The sequence below is a fragment of the Falco rusticolus genome, chromosome 10, assembly GCF_015220075.1.
Source record: "Falco rusticolus isolate bFalRus1 chromosome 10, bFalRus1.pri, whole genome shotgun sequence".
Classification (NCBI taxonomy): Eukaryota; Metazoa; Chordata; class Aves; order Falconiformes; family Falconidae; genus Falco; species Falco rusticolus.
The window spans coordinates 25,488,742-25,509,313 of NC_051196.1; the positions used below are offsets into that span (position 1 = coordinate 25,488,742).

The following is a 20,572-nucleotide window of genomic DNA, read 5'->3' on the forward strand; positions in this document are numbered from 1 at the left end:
TACTTGACCTCCAGTGGAGGATTGCTGCTCCCCGCCTGCGAGAGCTGGTGGGGTCACCTCAGCCCCTCAAGCTGCTGGGGAGGAGAAGTGTTCCTCAGAGATCCTCACGCCCTGCTGATTCCCAGAAGGAATCAGGGTCTAGACCTAAAGAATTTCAAGGTTAACTAAAAATCTGCTGCAGGGGAGAGAGGTGTCTCCCATAAATGTGGAATTTATGCTATTAAATTCTACCCCTCTATCGAACTACCTAACCACAGCAGGCCAGGTGGTCAGAATCATCTCACATGCCTAGAGAAAACACACACCCTAACCTTTTAATGTGTGTTCTTCTCTTCTTACAGTGTAGATATATGAAACACTTTAATTTGGAGGAATTGAAAACTCATTCACATGGGAAGCATCAGTATCTTGTTATAATGGGCTTTTAATTAAGCAGACATTGCACGGCGCTTGGTATGATAAAGTAAAAGCTGTTAATGTTTCCCTTACTATTGCCCCTATCCTATGAAACATAACACAATCACAAAATCAACTGAGAAAATAAGAACTTTATGGAATTTTCAGATTTATGAACAATAACAGACCCCAAAGCTCTTCTATGCCAGCAGATGGCAACCTTCAGATATAGTAAAAATGTGTCATTAGCAAATACAAAATTTGAAATTAAAACTATATGAGGAAAAAAATATTCCATTCAAGGGCTGAAATTGCTCAGAAGTTATTCAGAATCACTCAAGTTTCATTTTATAAAAGAGAAAAAGAGGACAGAGAATGTCTTTTATTGGTTTGGCTTCACTTTTCATCCTAAAAAAAAAAATTAACAAGTTCAAGAGCAGTATGGAGACATACATTAATGTGAAAACTGAATCTTTTTTTCTGAACAAGTGAAATATTTGAGGTTTTCATGAAAATTAATGTTTCTGGTTCCCTTTAAAGTCCCTCACACGGCTGTCAGCATGGCCAGTTTTACTTGAGCAGATGTGGCCCACAGCTGGATACCCCACCCGATTAGGGAAGAGGAGGTGGGAAGGGCTACACTGATGGAAATGAGAGAAGTCTGAATATTTCATTGCTATTAGGAAATAAAACTGTGTACTCCAATTTACTGATTTAAAATTCAGCTGCATCTCCATCTCATAATATGTGGTCAATGCATCATCAGGTATGCAAGAGTATACTGGGCTATGTTTAATTTCTGTTCTTCAGAAAACCTGCACTTCAAGTTCTGTTCATTGTTGGTTCTTGATTTTAAGACCTCGGGACATCATGAAATACAATCACACTTCTAACAGGAGCAGAAACCCAATAACACTTCCAATATCCATGCTGATCCTAGCTCAGTGTGCAACCATGGGAGTGCTGGTTAACACATATGCCACTCTGCTGTGTCCATTGATAAAAGAACACTTCACAACACATGCAGCAAGAATATTTTTCTTGTTTCGCATCATATTTTTAAATTAAATATATTTGTAGGATGTAAATTAAAAGAATAAACACTGCTTACATTGTCAAATTTAAACGCAAACATTTGCATGAGATTTATTCCAAGACAACTCCTCCCACATTCCCACAAAGTACTTCTACTCCCTCAAGCCCAGTTACGTTTTTTTAATTTTTGCATTTCCTCTTCTACTTGAAGCAGCCTCATTTTATTCAGACGTGGAATTCCACTCTCGTTTGGGAACATTACTTCTCTTTAATATTCATACAGGTGAGATCAGAATCAAGCCTGAGACAACGCTAATGCCGTCCCAGGAGCGTCCTTACGGACCACTGGGTCTGATAGCCTCTTCAATTAGCTCTGGAAAGGCTGACTTCTTTGGGAAGTCCCGTTGCTCCCACCACATCACCATGAGGAGAACCACCTCTGCTCTTAGCAACTCCTGCTCTCCCAAAGGGAATATACCCAAATGAAAATGGGTTCCTGCTGTAGTATCTTACTCTGAGGTGGAATGACATCCAAAACTGTATTTGTAAATGGAGCTGCAAATTCACTGCCTGTGATCTTCTTAAAAAAAAAATATTAAAAAATAAATAATCTAGGCATAGCTCAGACACAAAAACCCTACAACCTGCTACCAGAACTCTCCAAAGGGAACTCTCAGCCTCTGGAGAACAGAAGTGGGACAGTTTATCAGCTTTCAAGAGAATGACAGAAATGGAAGCTAAAACAAAATCCGTAACAGCTGGAGCAATTTTCTTAGAATTAAAATTAAAAAGCCTGACAGTGTCATAAAAATAAAAGATCTCAGAAAAAATGATGCAAAGGATGTTATTAAAGTAAGGTTTATGAAGTTTGAGAATAATTACAGATAATGTGTATTTATTACTCCTATAGGATCAATCTGTGGCACAGATTTTCATATCTGAAGCCAAACGTACAGATACTTATCATATCTGTAGTTATCTTTGCTCTCAACTCCCACTCATCTCCCTAGCGACACATTTACTGTTTCCATTTGTGATATATCAATATTCTTCGTTTTATTTATTTCAGTTTTCTCTTTGCAAGAAAAAAAGAAGAAAGCTTATTTTAATCTTTGATAGCAACCCCCTACATTTCCGAAAGGACCTAAATCCAAGCAGTAAAAGCCTATGTCCAGATTGTCATATTGGGATACCTACGTAATGGCTGATCCATTTTAAGATCAGAGAATAAAACCCGAGAGTTAAAGAAATACCTCTAAATACTCAATGTATTCTGCAGTCAGAGGAAAGAGCAGATTTTCTGCTCTTTTGAAGACACCTATCCCAGCACATAGCAGGGTAAATTAACATCTCTGAAGCTGAAATACTATACACCTCACTGGGCTCACCATCCACATATGAGGAAGGTTGTAGCTAGGTTTCAATTTATTGCAGTCACAGGATCAACTCCAGACAAAAAGGAGACTCAGCCCCGCTCCTGCTGACGGCTGTAGGTGGGAGCAGGGCTGAGCAGCAGGTGTGATTTAAAACATTCTGTACCCGCACCGCTCCTGCCTTGCAGGGACAGTCAAGCCAGCAGCGCCTTTGGGTAGAGGGATGCCGTAGGGCTCCCCAGACCTCTCTGAACAGAGGTTTAAGATGTTTTCATCTTCTCCCTCTCCCCCAATGTGATACCGTTCTCCCCAAACTGGCACTCGATACTCGCTCATCGTACCGTTAGCTCAGCCCTCCCTGCGCCAACGGTGGACAGGTGACTGTGTAAGTGGCAGAGCCCAGGCTTGCTGCAGTTTGCCACATGAGAGCTGTGCAATGGAAGGACACCACAAACACTTCGGCAGTGCAGCCAGCCACAAGCGTTTCCTCTACACAACCAAAATCTCCTGTATGCATGGATAACACCTTCGGGCATCACTGCTTGGGCAGCCCATTTTCTCCCACCTCCCGCAGCTCTAGCCCTAGCAATTCTGTATGATTCTGGAATCATTTGTGAGATTCCCTTCGCAGTATAAGTAAAGAGCCCTATACAGACATAATTGATTTTTCAAGAGTACTTAACTCTTGCAACCTAGACACCTTTACTTCAGTCCTTAAATGCAAGAAGCCTATTTTTAATTCTGAAACTAAAGTTTACCTTACTAAATAATACAGAACGCATCACTGAACCAAAATCCAAACATGCAGGGGAAAGAAAACCACCATAAACATATTTCTGTAAATAAGTTTCCCCTAATTATGGCAAATACATAACTTTGCGATACTTATTTACTTTAAAAAAATAACTTTCAGAGGATATCTGCATCCTTTTTCCTGGCATATGAAAGAGTTTCTAGGCACAAATATGAAATAGGACAATAGAACACATTGGCATATTTTGGCCAAGAGGGTAGCTAAAGTCAAAATTCACTCTTCTTTCTTGCATTCCCCACTTGTCCTGAGCAAACCCAGCCACACGTTTTCACTAAAATACATGATGGAGGTAGGGAGAAGGGAACAAAAACAACCAGTACTTCGTTTATATGGCATATAAGTATATATGGCAGTAATCCTACACACTGGTCCTGCTCTGCAAAACCAACTTTTTAAAAAAAAAAGGAAAAGAAAGAAAAAAAAAGATCCAAGTAGCCAGGCAGACAAAACCTCACTGTTTTCTTTAGCTAAGAATAGCACCTTGATTTCCTATGACAAAACACCACCTCCCCAAACGAGTTAAGAGATTTCACTACCGAACGATTTCTTTTTATCATTATATCATTTTAAAAGTTAACTTGATCAAAACACACCATTTAAACACGTCCAGGCTGTCTCTAAGTCTTGTACCAATTATCCTGCAGTACTACACCTTTTTTGACATTGCCAAGAGAAACATCACCACCTTAAATACCCTCATTCGTTCTGAAAATATTCTTACCTCCACATCCTGTAGTGGCATCTAAGTTCATTAGAACAGAATAATTAAAGAAATCCCTTCTAGTTTGAAACCTTGAAAATTTAAACCAGCTAATAACTTGACCCAGAGCTTAACTAGCAGATCCCACAGGGCTGTCCACGAGCCCATGACACCCTGCCCGGTGGCACTTCTGTCAGCACCCCTGCTCTCTGCAGATACAGCCAGCGTCACATCTATTCCATTATATTGAAAAGAAAAAGTCTGTATTTTGGTACACCATCAAATAACGAAATATTCAGCCTTTTCAATGACTGCCTCCAAATATAGGGCTGTTCTGCTAAACACTGACACGTTTTATTTCACTTCTTTAAATCAGCAGGTATGCAAAGGATGGTCAAACCTTTCTTAGAAAACAGTAGAAAAACAATGAAGAAGGGAGGAGGAAAAAAATCAAGTCCCTTTCTACTCCTGAAAAACTTTTAGAAGAGTTATTCTTGAGGAATTAATGGAAAGAAACTATTTTTTATACACAGTATTAAGTGATTAAAAGCTTGTTCATCACTTTGCTTAGTTTAATTTTAGAAAGGCCTACTTGCAGATTCTTTGAAATGCATAATTAATTGATAGCAGCGTGGTTACATCAGTACAGAAGCGAACGATAGATGTGAAGTGGTTTCGTCACAAAAAAATACAACCAGTACAGGGCATGATTACAATATCCAATTTACTCCGCCCTCCAATGAAGTTGTTTGATCTGCACATCTGATTGCACAATCATCCATGAATATCACTTGCATTAAATTTTTTCCTGGTTTGCAACTCATTTCGACTCCTGCAAGAATTTTTTTTTTTTTGTCAATTGAATCTGACAGAAAAATTAAAATAATCCTCTTTTACCTCTGCATTATCCTTTAAGTACTTAAGTTTTAATTATATCTCAAGTCTACCTGAAGACATTTCGGGCAACTTCCAATAACGTGCATAAGCAGTTGAATACAGTGTAGAAGTGCATGTAATTTCCAAGTCCCCAGTTGTTAATGAAATCCCAAACATTCAGATTTTAATTGAACTAGATAAAGATTAAGAAGCTTAGCAGCAGCTGGCATTGCGAATTAGTTCTCAGCAGATTTTTATGTTGTACTCTAAATCATTGCTTTTGTAATCTTCCTAAATTGTCCTTTATCTTGCTAATGCAGATATGATTCTCAGAAAGCATTAGGCTTCCACTGTTCCCATTGCCTGTAAAATCTTGAACTGTAAAATCTTAATAGTCTTTTTTTAATAAGTATTATGATCTATATGTATAATGTGCATTCAATAAAATCTTACTGTAATTAGAAGAAAAGTTTTTAGGTTTTTTACGTGACCTGTTTTACAGATTAGATTTATTAAACAGCATAAACTGTTGGAGCTGCTTTAAGACCTATTTAGAGCTGTCTGGCATCAGATGAAGAAACAGTGCTAGACCCAGCGCTTGGGGCTTGGCTCTCCGGGAGGTTCATTAGGAAGGCTCCTTCTCCTTCTGGTTCAGAGAGCTCAGCATCAACACAGCTATGCTGCTTAAGCGCCTGACAATACATCATCATCAGTGATCAAGCAGCATCTTGCTTGCAAGGACTTTCCAAGACTGGGAGAAAGGATTCAGATGAGCGCCAGTGGGAACAGCTGCTCCCTGTCTCCAGGTCCTCTCCCTCCAGCCCAGGCCGGATGCTGGGAAGGGCCCTGCATGCGCACACACACACACACGATCTTTCTGCAGAGCTTGGACTATAAACTCTGGAGCAAAGGTCTGTATTTGAAATAACCCTGACGAATGCTCTCTCAGGATTTGTTCATGCATTATAACAGCTCTTAAGAGAGTTACAAGTGCAATTATTACCTGCATAATAAAAGCAGTCATATTTATACATCTCTGTTGAAGATGCACTTTTCTTATTCACACTAACATAAATAAAAGTGGAGTTCCTGTCTTTATGGGAAAAGTAGGGGAGGGGAGGAAAAGGATAAATACTACTACCACCATCAGAAAGCAATAAACACTTCAGTCCATTTTTCTCCCTCATAAAAAATTCTAGTTATTTCCTCAGCTAAACGGTATTGGTCTTTCAAGTCTGTTGGTAAATGACCAACTAACGCAGTTACATATGCACTGAAGAAGAAAATTATAAAGAGATAATACAGCTGACTGGCATTAAAGTTTTGAACAGAACGCAATTCTAACAGTTCCACTAAGGTACTTTAATATTAAGAATCTTGGCTGCTCTAGTTTTTTCCTAATAAAGGAAACATTTGGCAGAATAACAAACATCAATGTCAGAAGAGGGGAAACAGCTTCACCTGCGTGCCTTGATTTTTTTTTTTTTTTTAATTGTCATACCCAGACATAACTGATGGCATTTCAGTGCATTCTGTTGCCCCAGCCTCTTCCCTACTGCATTTTCCCTCTTTACCTCCCGTACTGAACCAGGAGGAAGCATCGCTGCCTGCTGCCAAGCCATCAGTCTGCTCCAGTGCAGGCGGCTGCATGTCAATGATGACTACAGTGATCATTAGTCCATACCTCTCTTCAAAGAATTATGTTTGGTTCAGCAAGCTTTGAGATCTCTGAATGAGAGATGCTCTAAGTAGTGCTAAGCAATTTTCTCTCCCTCAAACTAAAATGAAGCTGCTAGCTTTTCATGTCTCTTTAGGCCCCTTATTACTTGCCATTTCCCCTTAGCAATCTTCTCATTCCAAACACTGACATTCTGGCAGCCCAGCTATTTTCAGAAACTATTATCTAAGTTTGAGATTGTGAATTTTTTGCTAAGTAGTTTTTCCAGGCAAGCATTTTGCTACCTAAACTTCAGTGAACCTACAAGCAGATTCAGAGACTCAACTCTACCTACCTTTTTTTTTTTTTTTTTTTTGCCATAAAACAAGGAGTTAACTTCACAGTGTTGACTTCTCATTTAAGCCATTTTCTGAAGTACAGCTCTAGTTCTGAGAGTGACTTAGGCAGTTCAGCCTCAATTTTCTCAGCTCTTTTATGAAAGCTTGACAATTTTTTTCCCCCCTAACATTAAATAATACCTTCTTTGGATGTTCCTGGCTCATGTAGGGTTTTTAGATGTCTGCTGCTGATTCCAAGGTGCCCTCAATTGAGCATTCCTTGAAAAGCCTGTTAAGAATTTTGTGCTTCAAATTACTCCCATAAGAGCAACAGAACGCGGCTCCCAAATTGCTTCCAAGGCCGGAGGGTTTCTCTTGCTTCAAGATAACCAGTAAATAAGAACTTCAATCCATTATTATTTTTTTTACCTGCAAAACAAATTATGCAAAATCAACTGACACCAAAAGGAATTTTGCTAAGGACTTTATTGGGAACACACTCAGTTCCAACCCTGAGAGTCAATCATCCCTCCTGCAGCCTTAACCTCATGTTTCTTCAAAATTTACCAATGTGCTGTCAAAATAAAAGTAGCAAAATTGGAAATATTTGATTTAGAACAAAAGTGAAACATTTAATTTTCCTAAACATACAAACAGGCATGCACGAGATCAATCATTCCACATAACATTTGTCTTATTGCATGAAAATATGCAGGGTGGAAACTGCAAACAAATTATAATTATTTGGACTCCTGTTAAACAAACTAGTGAGCCTTATAATTAGTAACATAATCACTTTAAGACAAATATACTAAATAAAATAATGGGACTTCAGCACTTCTGCACATAATAATACTGACAATTTATGCTTTATTAATTAGCTAGTTGCTTTATCAAAGTTTGGAATTCTGAACCTCAGAGTGTTGCCACCTCCTTTGACCTGAGGATTCATTCTTGATTCAAAAGACATGCAAGAGCAGAAAAGAACTTCCATCGAGTTCACACACAGCTTCAAGACCTGCTTGTAGGGATGTTGATTGTGCAGGACAATTGATCAATAAAATTCATGTATTTCAATCCTTTCCTTCTAACACAACCCCACTAGTCCTAATTGATTTCTCTGCTTGGCTAACGACCAACTCAGATGCTCACTGCCTCGAAAACGACTGACCAACACTAAAAGGTGGTGTGGCCATGCCCAACGGATAAAAGTGATTGAAAAGAGCTAGATAAGTTATTTTTCTGATATATAACCACAGATGCAACTACTTCTATCACTCAAATCATAAGGCAAAGAATGCTTCACCAACTGACCACTGGAGTTATTGGGATTACCCATTGAAGTGCCACTTGCAAGTGTTAAAACATTCTTCACACAAGTCCACATTTAGGTGTGTTAATGTGTTGTCTTACATGGGGAAGGAAGACCAAAAAAAAAAAATGTAAGGACCTGACACCAAGGTGTAGACAAGGAATGCTTGCAGAAGCAGTTCGGACGAGCTGAGGCAGCAGGAACAGGCTGAAGCAGAGAAGCTGCCATGTTAATCACCAACGTGCAAACGAGTGAAGGCACTCCAGGATCAAAACTCATCATATATACCAAGGTCACTTCAGAGAACAGAGAAAAAGGTCCAGTGACAATCTCACATTAAAGGTCTGTAACCCCATCAGAGGAATTTACTAATGAAAATTATTTCATCCAAAGAGCTCTTTTAAGCCTAAGTAGAAATCACAGGTTTCAGCAAGTCTCCACAGAGAAGCAGAAAATTACATTTTAAAATGCTGCATAAAGCTGAAGGACTTATAAGCAATACAGGGGCCCTTAACGTGGGGTCTCACATGCACAGAGGCTATATGACATGATAGTGGGGACTTGCAGAACTGGGCTCTGGGAAAGGCTCAGTATCATTCAGCAAAGAACTTCTCAAGGAAGAGCAGGTTATTATAGCCTTTGATTGAAGTGAAAGTTCTTAGAAGTGTTTGTGCCTTTTTCATACTATCACATAGAATAACCAAGGTTGGAAGGGACATCGAAAGATCATCTGGTCCAACCTCAAAGTTTTTATTTACTGACTGCTCAGCAAATTAGTCTATGACTTTAAATAAAAACACAAGCTCTGACTTGCATCCAGAGGCGCAATTTTTGTTGGTAGAATAATTTCAGAAATGCAGATATCAAATATAGCATTTATTTTCTCAAAGCTCAGAATTAAGAATTAGTTAACTACTGGTTTGACTTTCATTAAAATATCTTTCTTCAAAAGATCTTTAGAAAAGGCTCATCACCAGCAGGTATTATTGCCCAACTTAGTCAACTGAAGACAAAAACTCCACCTGCCAACCACACTACAAAAAATAGGTGCTCACTGCATGCACACAAAGGCTTGTAGGTTTTTTTTAAATATTAAATGAAAAAGAAAAAAGCAACGTTTTTTCTACTTCTGTTTTGCTCTCCCTTCTATTACATGAAAACAATTTACCTGCTTTCAGACTCTGCCTACCATTACTTTGTTTTCACTTCATCTAAATGCAGTGAATAATCTTGGTCACGACTACAGAGACAAAAGCTAAGAGAATTCAATAGTTGTTCCACGCAGCCACAAGATGTTGGTGACACCTGTAACGTAAAGAATGCAACCACGTACTGAAAGTCAATCTGCTTCATTCACAGACCCTAACGCACCAGCCTCCCAAACCCACTTTATTCATTTTTTTTAGTAATTGCACCAGTTTTCTGGACAAATACATAATGTCATAAGAACAGATCTATACTGACAACCAAGGCCAACTGTATAACGCTCGTCTAAGTGGCAATGAGATTCATTAATTAGGTTGCTGCTTTAGAGTGTTGTTCCCCTGCAGCTATATTCTGCTCAAGGGTATTTTCAATAGTATTGAATAGATGAAGCAATTACTAAGCAAAATCCACTAACTGATGGCCAGTGTCAGATTCCTCAGGCCATACTTTGAAAGGGTGTGTATATATATATTTACTTGATCAAGTGAATGAATTTAGAGGAAAAAAGAAAAGCAAACAAGAATCCCCCAGTGAGACAGCTTATGTGTTCTTCACTTTTAGGGGTGTGATCTTTAAAACAAAGCTTCCCATTCCGCAGACATAATGCTGCAGACACAATTAAGATGTAGGAAGGCTAGCTACAGGATACCTAGCTGCCTGATTGCACATGCAAATCAGGTTGGTTGTGATCTAGAGGCACATACTTACTCTCACAATTAATGGCAGGCAAAGAGCTTTATCTACAGTTATTTGCCCTCTTTACTGACAGCACTATAAGCAACTTGTAAAAATAATAAAAGCTTGAGTCCAGCTAAGTGTTTCCTGTTCTGGTATCTGACTTACATGCTACTTACTGGTTTACTCCTGTAATGTCATTTTTATAAGATGACATATCCCTGAACATTGAAGTTAAATAAACACAGCACAAATATTTTGGCTTTACTGTAAACGTGTGGAAAGATTTTCTTCTTGTGAATTGCTGGCTTGCTTTTTCTTCCCATTTTGCTTCCTCAGTTACTATGATGTTTAGATTGTGACTCATTAAAGTCAGGAGCAAAAGTATTACTTTGAAAGTTTAGGATATCTGTAATTCTAACTGATCTTCCACCTGGCATTAAATCTTCAAAGAATGTTATAAAGTGTCTTAAAAACCTGAGATGCCTGACTGTATACAGAGGAGGAACAGATGCACCTCTATAATTTGCCCATAAATAAGTAAAAATGAAGCCATCAGCTACTCAGCGATACTTGCATGCAAGCAGGCAAACATCTTTTTTTCCACTTGTTTTTCACAGTTTTAAACATCTTCTGAACCAGACCTTACAGGGTGTCATTAAAAAGCTTTAAACACTGATGTGTTTGTTTTTAGAAACTTACTGTGCGGAAGTGCCATCTCATAACTCTCATCCTTAAATAAAACCTTTCGCCACTGCCCTTGGCCTCCAAATTCTGCAAGACCCATATACGGCAGTAAAACACACACGCACAAAATACATAACTTCTGTTCCCAGAAATAGCGAACACTCAGTCTGGAAAAGCTTCCTTTCAGGTCACAGCAAGTCAACTGCTGAAAAGACGTTAACATAAATTAAACTGTTCCTGAAACCCAGCAGACACTTAACTGAGTTCTCCTGGTCTGTGTTCCCCCCCTGCCTCCCCTTCTTGGTTTCCGATTTTAGGCATGCCTTGGAGCAGAAGTGTACACCCTTCTCTAAGCATTCACCTAGCTGAGCAACAAAGGGAAAGAGGAGAAAATTGACAAATTTGAAAGACATTTGGCTAGTTTTTAATGGAGACAAGTTTCAATAGACAGATCTAAAAATCAAGTTTTGACCAGTCCAATACCACTTAGAGCATTCAACTTGGAAACTTCCTCTTGTTCTTGATAGATTAAATAAGTAAGTATTTCCGAATTCATTTATAAGACACTGGGCCCACTCCCTCTTCTTCCAACTGATTTGATCTATTCATCTAAACAGTAAAACACGACTACTGACACAGCAGGAAAAGTGGACTAAAGGACATGAATTTAAAGAAAATTCTTCAAAGTAACATGGGTAGAAACAACACACAATTTGTGACTTGTGAATTCCAAGTAAGTTAGCTACAGAAGCACAGGTGAGGAATTCATGTAGTAGGAAATCCTTCAGGCTGATGAGGTTCCCAAGCTTGAGAGAAGTATGTCTGGGTAGGTGACCAGATGGGGTATCACGCTGATGCTTTGATCTTTTCAGTAGGCTGTGCTGGTTTCTGTAATGAGCCAGAACATTGTCATTTGAATTACACTTCTATAAAGCAATCCTTTCATTCCCTTATCTAAAAGGAACAGAATGAAAAGAAACAAAGAAATCAGCTGGTTTCTGACTAAAGATTTTCAGTGCAAATTATTAAGCTGAGAATGGAGTAAGATGTACATCAGTGGCTGACAGCACACGAGCTCCTGCACCGTACCGTAGTATTTCCCCGTTATCCCGTCACGATTCCAGCAGACTTTTTTCCATTTCCCTTGGCATTTTCTAGTCCTCCCTCAATGCACAATGAGACTAAAACTTTCAGTGCTGCAGCACCAGCCACACTGACCTCTGCAGCGTCACCTGGGCTCTCTGTCTAAAGGCCTAAAGACCTTTGGTATGAAGGCCATCCATGCGTGTGATCACTGCCTCCTGCCTGCATCCAGATACATGTGTGCTTCCAGTTCTTTTTTACTACTTTCTCCCATTCACAGACAATCAACCTCGAGGAGCCCTCTTTCTCAATTATTCAAATCTAGCAATTGCTTTTCTTCTGCCTCACAGCCCCTGCTGAAAGAAAACAAGTCTTTACAGACAACAACAACGATACCAAAAAAAAAACCAAAACAACAAACCTACCCACAACAAACCCCCAAACAAAAAATACCACCAAAACCAAAAAATCAACACATCAAACATTTCTGGACAGACTTCCCTATCACCCTGCTCTAAAACAATGTCTGAGCAGAAGACTGAACAGCTACCTAAAGGCATCTCCTATTTGCTTTATTCATTATTCACTCCAAGATATAAGCTAAGAGAATCCACACATGGCCAGGATCCCACTGTGCTAGATGCTTTATAAACTCAGGTCAGGGAAATCGTGATCTCCATCTCAAAAGATTATTTGCAATCTAATGAAAGGTAGAGAGGTAGATACAGAGGAAGACAAGGACACACTGAACCAGCACTAGTCAACATGTAAGAACACGAACAATACGCATTTGGTTTGTGGGTTGGAGTTTTTATTTTTATTTGAAGATACTCATTTCTGTCACATCCTAAAAAACCCTAATACTAAGTCATCGCATGTACATCTGAAAGTGAGCAGGATGTCTAATACCTGAAAGCCATTCATCGACACTTTGCCACCACCTAGGTTATACAAAAGTCCTCACACTACAATATAGAATCTCTCTCGAATCTCTATTTGAGAAATAGTTACAAGCATTATTCCCCTCCTTCTATATGCTTTGATCAAGGAGATTTAAGAAGTATGTTCTACCACGCTTTGATTCCACTTGAGGGTTTTTTTGTTGTTTAAAGTAGTGAATAAAGATGACAGGCAAATAGTCTAATTAGCACAAATACCTTGTTTCTTGAAACTTCTGGCAATTTTTAAACATCTATTGCTCAGTATTATTACGATACTCTCCATTACCAACACTGAGCTAGCGTGGACCTTTCTTCGGCCACAACAGCAGCTTTCTCACCCGTTTGCACCAGGAAACAAGGTATTCACGCCTGCATCGTCCCTGAGCTGCCACGTGAAAGGTCCCCAGAGCCCAAGGGCAGCAGGACCCCTGGCCACTCTCACCTGTCGCACACATTCCACAGGGTCAACGGATTATACGTGGCTAAAGCACATCTGTTGGCCATCACTCAATCCCCACTTGCAAGGCTCAAGGGTCAAAGCATATTTCATTTCACTGGGTGGCTGCCTCCAGCCGCACGTCCCCCACCTGTCGGAAAACACATCAGGGCTCTCACTCAAACTCAAGGATTTCTGTTCTCCATCAAACTCCTGTTATTCCCTTCTCCGGTAAGGAAACAACAATCACCAAGCCAGACCACAACCAACCCCTGTGGATCAGCAGGACTTTATGACAAAAAGTTTCCTACATTTGGCTAAGCATATGTTGAAATGAATCATGGCAAACTTTATTAATGTATAAAAGACGTCGCTGCTGGAATGCCTCAGCCCGAGGCGTAAGGTGGCAGAGCCCTCGCAGCATCAAGCACTTGCGATAATTGAAGTCTGAAAATATTTCACAGGCAGCTGAAATACCAATTTATATTTAAGGAAGATACTGAATTACCACAGATCACACACAAAAAAAGGGTGACTAGAGCAACACTCGTGTATTTTGTTATTGGACTCTAAGCTTAGCATTTGATGAAGAGCCATCTAGTTTTAACCTAGATAAGTTGGAAAGATTATTCATCTAATGTATTCTCTGGAAGACTGCAGCTCCAGTGCTAATAAGGGAATTTAATTAGATGGACAAGCCTTGACAGCAATCCGTTTCCAATACACTTAGTATTGAAATAGGCCTGGGTGTTCCAAGATTTATAGAAGAAATCCACTATTCGAGTTAATGTGGAAAAATATCTGAAAGTTTTGACTACCCAAGATGTAGGCTCTTGTTTTTCTGACTTTGTGACATACAGCGCATTACAATTACACCAACTGCACAGATGAAACCCATGTTCCAAATACATATGCTATAAAATGAGTAGAATTGATTTTGCCCTCGGCATTAGTAAATCTCATGAATTCCCTGGAAATCAGCCCAGGACAACAGACCATTCAGAACGCCAGGGCTTCCAAGCAGGACACCAACCGCTTCGCCCTCCTACGGCAGCACCCAAAGCCCCAGGACCACAGGAAAGCCACTGTGCACAAGGGTATGGTATGAACACGAAACGCAATCTCTTTCAGTTTATGTACAATTGAAAAAGACATGCACACACATGAAATCCACAGAGGAAAAAAAAAGCACAAAGGCTAGTACTTTCTAAAATTGTAGAGGGAACAAGCCTGCCAGCAGGCTGATGAAACACTTGAGATAAAGTAGCATAATCAATAACAATGCTGCACCTTTAAAAACCAGCAAGTACAACGCAATCAATTCATATCTCGGTGAAGTAGCGTAATAAAAATCTGCAACTACAATAAGCTAATTTAATGATACTTTATCAAGCGCTCACATTTTCAACTACTGTTGTTCACGGCAGAATGAAGCCTGTGTAAAAATATGTCATGAGTCAATATGGCATTCTACTGAAGAGAAAAGACCCACATCATTAAAATCTTAAGTAAGCCTTCATTAAATAGAATACATGAAATTAGCTCCTTCAAAAGAATTTAATTAGTCAACACATTCAGGTTAAACTCACAATCTGCCATTGTGGTTTTTTTAAGCCATTCATTTTCTTAAAGCTTTGTCCTAAGAAGGATTTTTTTAATTGTTATTATTTTTATAATACCGTTAGAAACCACGGTGCCTTTATGAAAAGGACAAAGTATCCCTTGCAAGCAGTAAGACACATTTTCATTGCTCATGTATATAGAGCGCTGCCTTGTTAAGGCAATTTCAATCATTTTACGCATCTTCATTAAGTCAGAGATACGGTTCAGCTTTTCACAGAGAGAAACCTCAACAGCTGCAGAGAAAAGGAGGGACAACAGATTCTTAAACAGAAAAGAGGAATTACCAGTTATCTAGCTTGAAATGAAACCTCTGGGAAGCCCCATCTGCAGTCTCAGTCATTACAAATCACAATAATTATGTGAGCTCCCAGCCCATATATAAAATTTCAATACCTATGAAAAGCTGCAATACTGCAATGTCCACAACACAAAAACATTGCCAGCTCATTTTGCGAAGCTTCAGGCTACTTGTAACACCGAGAGAAGATGAATCAATAAAATGTTATCAGTAAAACAGTTTGATTCCTGCACAGTTAAGCGCATGGCCACTTCTATATTTCAATCCCCTCAGGTCAATATAATTTTACACAGTTACCCAATTCTCAGCAGCAAAATGATACCGGTGGATGTTTCAGATATTCTAAAGCACTTTTTTCTACATGGGGGATTAAAAAAAAAAAGAGGGGGGGGGGGGATGAAATCACTTGTTTCCTATCTGGTTCAAAAACTCACATCTTTAGCACAGTCTTAAGTGCTAGCAGCTCTTCACCCCAGCTCCAGTAAATTAAGTTACTCTGAATAGTTCACTCTGCCAAATCCTACACGTCCTATTCACCCCACGCTTAAATAGGAGTTTGGGAAGGAAAGCAAGTCAAATCTGGATTTGGCCTTTCATTTAACGTAAATGTGAGACATAAAATAAGATGTAATTTCTGGCTGCTCAAGAAAATCAGGCTGTTTAAGCAAACTGAACTATTCACCAATAAATTCTGCTAGGCTACTCACCACAACTGAGGAAACTAAATGCTGCTGACAGACTAACTGCATAGTTAAAACAACATTTTGCCCCATATCCAGATAATTCTTCACGCATACTCTTAATTTCCAGCTTCCCACCTGGGTATGCAGTAAAATAATGCCTCAGGTTAATCACATACCTCCAGAGAACTGCATTTTTTTGCATAAATAAGAGCAACAAGTATACCTCCAGACCTGAGGAAGTAATAATAATCGTCGTCTGTAAGAAACAACAGTGCTCCAGAGACAGGGAACATTCACAAGGAATCTCCTTCTAGTCGCAAGTCCACTTTCCTTGATTTAATTTGACAACGTCCTAATGAAATAGTATAAGCCTATTACTGCACCAGTCTCAGGCACCGTGAAGTCAAAGGCAACTGACTTCAGCAAGACAGGACAGTAGTTCCAAAAAGGCAAAAATACTAAATTTTTCTTTTTTGATTTCACTACCAACTGTGAACCAACATTTCCTTCTTTAACTCCTGCACTAGAGAACAGACAAAGAAATAGCAGCTCACTCAAAGGCATAAAGCACTTTTCACTTTTTTATTGTAATAAGAGACTGCTTATTCCTGTATTCAGTTCTTAAAAAAGTAAAAAAAAATTTAAAAATTAGAATGTCCATAATGCAGTCTACTCTCCTGCCATAGCTCTTTTAAAAGGTTTAGTTTCCTTAAATACGTATACAACATTGGAAACAGCTGAGGGGCAAAACCCCCTGGCATATATGTCACAATTCCCTCACCACATTCCTGTTATTGGGAAATTAATGCATTTCTAGCACTAAGTTTTCGTAGTCTGAAAATCAGCAGGAAAGGCCTGATGGCCAGGAAATAAAGCACACAAATTTATGGAAAGACAAAGCTGCACTAACCCATTAATTTTTGTATTTTGTTATACCACCAACACTGTTCTCATAACTTTCTTCTGAACAAGTTTCATAATTACAGATTCCCAGACGGTAAAGCTTAAGTGATCTCTGTACTCTGCTTTCCTCTTAAACAACCAGCCAAACCACCACGGATACACACAGAACAAGCAGCCTGTCTATTTTACTAGAAGACTGAGCTCATGAAAATCCAACTGCATCAGTCCTTTTATTATTCTTTCAAACTCCTAAAGCGAGTAACTTCCTTGAGCTTGGCTAGAGCCTTCTGAATAGAAATTCCACTGGGGAAAGAAGTTTTAGATTAACAGCACAATACATTCAGAAATCAATAGATAAACCCTTGGCTTGGCAACACTACCTGACACCATGAGACTGAACTAGGTCTCAGAAAAACAGAACAAACCGCTCAGAAACAACTTTCCTAATCTGTCTGCTTTTTTTTTGGCATTGAAACCAGCAACATGAACTTCACCTCTGTGTCACATGCAGGGAATTACTGTTTGAAAAAAACATTCTGATTCAATAATACTTTCTAACTGTAGAAATACATCCGTCTTTGCATGAAAACCAGGAGGGTTTGTTTGGTGGTGCTTTTATTTTTAAACTACAGAGATAAAGCTGAAAAGCAGTCAGGCCACTCAAAGATACCACGTGTACGAGGTGCCCACCCTCCTGATGTAATGCAAGCACCTTCAAGTGAGAAAATGATGTGATTAGACACTCACATGAGGGAGGAGAGAGTGACACTTCTAAACGTATTGTGAAAATTCTTCAAGACTGGTCTCAACTTCCCTCAAACGCCTGGCTTAGACAACATCGGCTTAGATTGATCTCTATGCTGGAAGCAGGATGGCTTTCACTTTTTGATCTGTACGACCTTTTCTCTGCTCATTAACAGTGCTGCTTAGTGTTCCTTTCTCCATTCACCAGAGTCCTTTTTGGATGGATCACACGCACTGGAGGGGAGAGGGTGAAGGGAGCAACACCCACACTCCACCAAAGAAAGCCGGAGCAATTTTGCTATGAGCTGCAATGGTGAAGCTCAAGTGGAGAGCACAGCGGAGCTGGCTATGCTTTTTAAATACACGAAGCCAGTAGCTGTCAGTGAGCAGAAGACATGCTTTTGCCACTACCCATGTGCCAATTATAATAGTCTCAGACATCCCACATCTCAGCTCCGTAGGATGTCAGCAAGACACAGCTCACCACAAAGTGCATCCCACTGCTTCACCCCCTTGGTTGAATTCCAGACCCACTCAGGCTAGACAAGAAACATCCATATACCAAGGCACAAAAGGAAATGGATTTCCCAAAATTTTGGTAAGTCACTTGAACAGCTCTAATGGCACAACCTCCCAAACTCAGGCAGGATGCTTCACTGGTGCTACCGTTGTGTGATTTTCATTACAAACTTATATTCATTATTTATTATCCTGTAATTCTGTATGGCAAACGTAAAGAAACGTTGCCATGACAAACACACATGGTGTTTTCATACTAACCTCATCCCCATGATAACCCTTCCTTCCTTCAATTAACAGAACCCCGTTTTACTACATCTCAACTAAACAACCAAAATATTTTCAGTACTGCTGACAGTAGTTTTATAAAGGGACAGATCGCCAAATCTAAAAATCCTCTGCAGGAAAGCACACGAGCTTTACGCACAGCCAGACTTCTCAGATGCCATGGGCTAGGATACCATGTTATAAGGCTGTAAAACTATGGCCTGTGGCTCCAGTCCAGCCTGCAGAGTAATTTAATCTAGCTCACAAAGAAATCAGGAAAATGGCCTCTGCTGTGCTGAATCAGCAGTGCTGGAAGCCGTGCCACCCTCGATCAGCTAGTAAGAGCGCTCTTTGTCTGCAGTGCCAACTCTGTGTAGAGCAACTATTGGGCAAAAGAAAAGACCAGCAGGAATATTATGTGCCAGATTTTCAGTAGATGTAAGTCAGAACAGTTCCAATGACTTCAGGAGTTGCACTGATTTACATCATTTCAGGATTATAAGGATTTACTTCCCCTGGAAGTTTCACTTCTCTTTTTTTGTCTTTTAATTAAAAGAATGGTGTAGACTTGGCAGCAGTACGAGTCTTCAACAGGCTAAGATTTGGTAAGGATCTTGAAAAAGTTTTGTAAAGCTCAGGGAAAGGCAGTAAGCCAGCTTTAGTTTAAAAAAGATACAGTGGTTAAATTAAAATTCACAAGATGTATATAAGTTCTGATCTATACATGAGTAATATACAGAAGTATATACTTTCACTCTTTACACTTGAGCTCCCTAAATATAACAATGGTAAAAGAACAGCAATCAACAAAAACTTTGTTCAGTCTGGTTATACATCATGAAAAACTATCAGCACAGATGTTATCCCTATTTATGAGTCATGACTAGGGCCAAAACAAATGCCATGCATTACTTCATTTTACTTTTTTTTCTCCTAAGTGCCAAAAAAATCACTGCCGTCAGAAATAGGAAAAAAACACACAACTGGAAAAAACAGGGGGTACTGCTCATCAGGAAGAAAGCCAACTAGGGCAAAGTTTGGGTTGTTCCAATTTCCAAATAAACTCGTAACTACGACATCGCGTCTCTGTGACCTCAGAGCAGTTTCTGCTGCTTATCTGCTCACGTCTCAAAGAAAGATCCAAAATAAAATAGAAAAAAAACCAAACAACTTTTGTCCAAGAGAGTGCCTAACGCAACCCTCAGAAATGTGCACATACCTCTTTTGTTTCCCATAGGTGACCACGACGGGGAAAGAACAGAAGGAAAGTGAGAATCATGCTGGTGCTTCAGCTCCCTAAATGGGTAACAGATTTATGCTTGAAGACTGCAAGTGAGCAGAACCTGTAGGCATGGCCATGTGAAAAACTACATGCAGTTCCTCTTCACCCCGTTCCTGCGGACAGTGACCCACTCTCAAGACAGCTGAGCCTTGAGAAACACTTAGAATTAGTCACAAAATAAATAGGACGTTGTTTACTAGTGCAATTCAGCTGATGGGTTACACAAGAACTGAAAAATAAACTGTTTCAAAAGCCACCTAACAAAAGAAAAGCTTAAGCCAAAATGCCTCTATATTCAAGAAATGTAGCCTCGTTCCATCATATCTTTTTTAGTACCTGCCTCTGAACAGGTCAGTGTTAAATCTCCTGCTTCCAATGAGTCCAATTTAAAAGTGTTCTTCAAAGGCTTCTGCAATTTTAGGAGTATTAAATTTTATACCTCCTAAGCTATTTATTAGCTGGGGAAGTACTTAATTGACATTCACCAGATATTAACTTTTTTTGAGCATGTGTTACTGCTTTTGGTGTATAACCTTGAGCTTCCCCCCACTTTTTTTTTTTTTTTCTTCTTCTTCTTGTTTTTCAGAAAAGCTTTCCTAAGAACACTAGGTTTCTTGGTGTGTGGATTCTGTACAAATTTCTCCTGGAGGTGCAGACAGATACACTGCAATGACAGACTGTTCACAAGGGACCCCAGTGCAAATGAAAGGTTGAAAAAACACTC

At 39.4% G+C, this 20,572-nt stretch overlaps 1 protein-coding gene and 1 long non-coding RNA gene across 2 annotated transcripts in view; both read right to left on the reverse strand.

Moving 5' to 3' along the window:
* Positions 1-20,572, reverse strand: part of CDH4 (cadherin 4) — a 462,285-nt gene that overhangs the window by 426,756 nt on the left and 14,957 nt on the right. The window lies entirely within an intron of this gene.
* Positions 7,658-20,071, reverse strand: LOC119154396. Its single transcript, XR_005106446.1, has 2 exons — positions 19,786-20,071; positions 7,658-11,957 (listed from the first exon to the last, which is right to left on the reverse strand). It is a non-coding gene; the product is annotated as an uncharacterized LOC119154396 (long non-coding RNA).